Source organism: Panthera tigris, chromosome F2 (assembly GCF_018350195.1).
Source record: "Panthera tigris isolate Pti1 chromosome F2, P.tigris_Pti1_mat1.1, whole genome shotgun sequence".
In the NCBI taxonomy this organism is placed as follows: domain Eukaryota; kingdom Metazoa; phylum Chordata; class Mammalia; order Carnivora; family Felidae; genus Panthera; species Panthera tigris.
In genome coordinates, this window is record NC_056676.1 from 28,209,766 (window position 1) to 28,214,735 (window position 4,970).

The 4,970-nt window shown below is 37.2% G+C and overlaps 1 pseudogene; it reads left to right on the forward strand.

The window, feature by feature from the left end:
- The first annotated feature begins 4,788 nt into the window (after window positions 1–4,788).
- Window positions 4,789–4,970, forward strand: LOC122235184 (annotated as a pseudogene).

Consider the following 4,970-nt stretch of genomic DNA (forward strand, 5'->3'; position numbering starts at 1 on the left):
CCCTTTCCTCACCAGAATATACATTCTGTGAAGACAGGTACCTTTATCTGTTTTGCTCATCATTGTTTCCCAATGCTTTGAAGAGTGCCTGAAATGGAGGCACTAAATAAGAGTGTGTATAATAAATGAATGAGAAAGAATGAGTATCTAGAGACAAAACTCCGTTACTTCCATCCTAGTGTATTTGGCACTGAGTGAATGAAAGGCTGAAGTCATTCATTTGGTTTCTATGAAAAAAAAGCATTACTTTAAAATGAAATATGATAATTATCAAAAGAATAAATTGTAGTAAAATGGGTAATATGGATAAAACTTGTTAACTATTGCCATCCTGGAAGTTATTGTGATCATTTGTGATGCTGGGCTCAGTACAACATCAATAAAATGGGTCTCCTGAATTCCAGGACTAGGTTGGCTTGCGTGTATTAACAACATCAAGAAATTCTGTGAATTTCTGTCAATATTTCACAGAAAGGCTGGTTTTCTTTCCATGCTTGGCTCTCTGGGAGGGAGGAGGCAATATCGCATGGTGATTAGGTGTTGGACACTAGATTTAGTGGTCATGGTTTATTCCAGCTCTCTAGAAAAATGACTTTGTGAGTTACTTTACCTCCCCAAGTTTCTTTTTTCATCTGTAATCATACAATACATACTTATGTCTTAGTCTGCTTGGTGCACTATAACAAAATAACCACAGACCGAGTGCCTTAAATAAGAAAGATTAATTTCAAACAGTCTCAAGGCTGGGAAATCCAAGATCAGACTGTCAGCATGGTCATATTCAAGGTGAGGGTTCTCTCTCTGGCTTACAGTCATCTTCTGGCTGTGGCTTTAAATGGCAAAGAGACAGAAGATTGGAAGCAATCTTTCTGACCTCTTTATCTAAGGGCACTAACCCTACCATGAGGACTACCCCCTCATCATCTCTTCTAAACCTAATACCACCTAAAGTCCCCACCTCCGATACCATCAAATTGGGGGTTAGGGCTTCGACATATGAATTTTGGAGGAACACACTCAGCCCATAACATCTCATGAATGTGTTATGAGCTTACATAAAGTAACACATGTGCAGTGTTTAGGGCATTTTGAGTATATTATAAGCACTCTAAAAGTGTTAGCATCTACTAGTAAAACACATAGAATGCTAATACATTTTATACAGGATTCATAGAGAGTTTCTGAAGTAAAATGTAGATAGAAAGCTTATATGTTACATGTGAATTTTATTTCAGTTCAGGAAAAAATATGGTGATCCTATCACTTCACTTTCTGATTAAGATTCAGTTCATTTCAGGTGGTGAAACACATCATTTGGTTTACATTTACTAGCCAAGGACGATAAGGATGTGGTCCGCTTTAGGGCCAAAGCAAGGGTTGTGGAAGGACAAATGGTAATCACCAGCTCTGGCTGGAGTTGCTTTGATTAACTCCCTGTGAGCTCAATAGACCGAAAAAAAGCTTTTAAAAATGGTGCTTTTGAAACCAATTCACACATTTTGGTTAATGATCACCAGCAGAGATGATGCAGAACAAAATACCCTCAGGGAACCCTGGTAATTTTTCAGTGGATGCTCAAGAATTGACACGAAGAAAGCACTAGACAAAATTATGTGAAAGTACTAAATGACAGTTAGAATCCACGACTTGAGAGGAAAAAATGCCCACGTAAATATATGTCCCAAACTGGGAGAAAATCAGTATAAGAAGCCATGTGTTATCCCTTGATATTGACACATATAACTAGAGGGAAGTCCCCTCACTTCCCAGAGCCACGGTTCCTAGAACTAACTTTATAAGTATTCAAATAATATAGGGACACCTGCATGGCTCAGTAGGTTGAGCTTCAACTCTTGATTTCTGCTCAGGTCATGATCCCAGAGTCGTGGGATCAAGCCCTGCACTGGGCTCTGCACTGAGGGTGAGGCCTGCTTAAGATTCCCTTTTTGTCTCTCTCTGCCCCTCTACCACACTCACACTCTCTCTTTCAAAAATAGAAGTAAATAGGGGTACTTGGGTAGCTCAGTTGGCTAAGTGTCTGACTCTTGATTTCAGCTCAAGTGCTGATCTCATGGTTCGTGGGATCAAGCCCTGCATGGGGCTCTGTGCTGACAGTGTGGAGCTTGGGATTCTCTCTCTCCCTCTCTCTCTGCTCCTTCTCAGCTCTCACTCTGTCTCCCTCTCTCTGTCTCTCTCAAAATATTTTTTAATTAAAAAAAACAAAAAAAATAAAAGTAAATAAATAAGTAAATATTCAAATAGCATAGAAAGCATACTGTTGAGATATAAGGACTCAAAATGGAAAAATTAGTAATGACCCCAATTTTGTTTATATATTTCTATTTTTAAAACCTGGAAAATACAGCAGCATGCTAAACAAGAGGTCCTGGTATGATAATAGAAGCGAGTTTATTCCCTACTTTGTTAGGAAACATATGATTTGCTAATGAACATGTACTATTTTTATGATGAAAAAATTGCAAACTTTATTATAAAATTTTATAGCAACTTCATAAGTCAGGTAAAACAATGCTTATTTAAAGAATTTTTCAGTATTGGTATACTGTATCACAAGGAACTGTTTTCTCTTCATTGTTATCTGTGATGGTCACATCTAGATCATAAACTCCAAATTAGTAAAGGCAAAGGTTAGTCAAGCTGGCTCTATGATATTTGAGCTGTACGACATTTGTCCAATTTTATGACCTCTCTGTTTCCAGTTTTTTTCACGTATAAAATAATAACAATTATACTGCCTACCTCAAAGAGTTGTGTCAAAAGACGGTAATAAGATCGCCTATTCCATTGGGTCACCAATTTGGTGAAGGATTTAGACTGAGACTAACACATAGTGAAAACTATTTAAATGTTATATGATGATACTGATGATGATGGTGGTGGTGGTGGTGGTGATTGCCTAGGGACTAATGTCATGGTCCTCAAAAAGTTAGACAAAGTCCTGCTGTTTTGAATTACTTTTGTGATCTTAAATTATGTAACCACTTAAGATTGAGTACATACCCTTATCTACTAGAAGGGAACGATGATAGCAACCACTTGGCATCTTGTGAGAGTTAAGTGTGAATGTGCATGTATGGTGTGATTAATATGCAATCTGCCAAGCCCCTTCACATTCGGAGCAAAAGGATACCATCAGAGTTGGTATAATTCCTACAGGGTAGCATCATGCTTACCCAGTGTAGTTTCTCCTATGTTACAAACTGAGATTGGGTTTAGTATAATTATGATGGGATTTATTTTTCTAAAAGGATCAAAGACAAGGTCATACTGATAGAATCTTCCCTCCCTAATACAAATGCAGAGTGTACCATTTTTGAGCAAACATGATACAGTCTTGGTGAAATATACCAACATCCTGGAGATTTGGTAAGAAAGTTAGCCATGGCTAATTTGAAAGGAATTCAGTTTGAGCTAGAACCAAACCTTCAGATCTTCTAGAAAGCCCACAGCATTGTACAGAGCTTGTGATAAAGCCTAAGAGACCTTTTTTTTTTTTAATTTATATATTTATTTTGAAAGAGAGAAAGAGAATGTGAGTGAGCAGGGGTGGGCAGAGAGAGAAGGAGAGAGAAAACCCCCAGCAGGCTCCAAGCCATCAGTGCAGAACCCAAGGTAGGGCTCAATCCTACAAACTGCAAGATTACGACCTGAGCTGAAATCAAGAGTTGGACGCTTGACTGTCTGAGACACCCAAGCGCCCACTGAGGAGACCTTCTTGAGGTGCTCCTCTTACAGTGCCCCTGTAGTGTCCACAGTACTGAAATGGACCAAGAGAATGAATCTTTAATTCATGTGGAGAGGAATGGAGTTTCCAAGGAAGCAGGAAGAGATACCAAACTGAGGGATTTTGAGAAAAGGATGTATGTTGGTAAAAGAGAAACTTGGAAGAGAAAGACAATGAGGATAAAGGAAGCAGACATTTCTTTTTGGAATGACTTCTTGATCATGAACCAGGCAGTACCTACCCAAGAAAAGTGCACGCTTTACCCCGATAATCATATGTTGAAATACCTATCGTGGACAGATAGACATATATAGAAGAATATAGAAGACATATATAAAAACACGTAAGAGTTTTCACTGCCACATTGTTGTAATAGTAGAACAAGGAAATGGTTTTCATTTCTACTAAGAGGACAATAGTTAGGGAAGCTAAGAATATTGACAGTATGGAATTCGGCGATCAGACAACAAAAAGACATAAAACACATCCAAATTGACAAGGAAGAAGTCAAACTTTCACTATTTGCAGATGACATGATACTTTATATAGAAAACCCAAAAGACTCCACCAAAAAATTGCTAGAATTGATCCCCAAATTCAGTAAAGTTGCAGAATACAAAATCAATACGGAAATCTGTTGCATTTCTGTACATCAATAGTGAAGCAGCATAAAAATATATCAAAGAATTGATCCCACTTACGATTGCACCAAAACCCATAAGATACCAAGGAATAAACCTAACCAAAGAGGTAAAAGATTTGTACTCTGAAAATTATAAAACACTTATGAAAGAAGTTGAAGATGACACAAAGAAATAGAATATTTAGAAATTTAAAAAAATGCATTAACCTGAAAAAAATCTTAGCAAGCAAAATGCAACCATTAAAATCATTTTTGTGAAGAATGATTAATAATATGAAAAATATATACATGTATAAATATATATGTATGCATATATATGCAGAAAAGTAATAAACAGAATTACACGATACAGTATAATCTCAGCGACATAATTTTTAAATTGCATGGAAAAGAAGAACCAAGCTTTGTGCAGTGGCAGAATCATAGCCAATGAGGTTTATCTGAGACGCGATTATTGCTAATAGAAAAAAAGAACCAAAACATAATACCCATTAACAATGTTGCTTATGTTGCCTCCCAGTGAGGAGTTGTTGATTGATTTTTCTGCTCATTTACCCTGCTGAACCTCTGCTCTAAAAGATG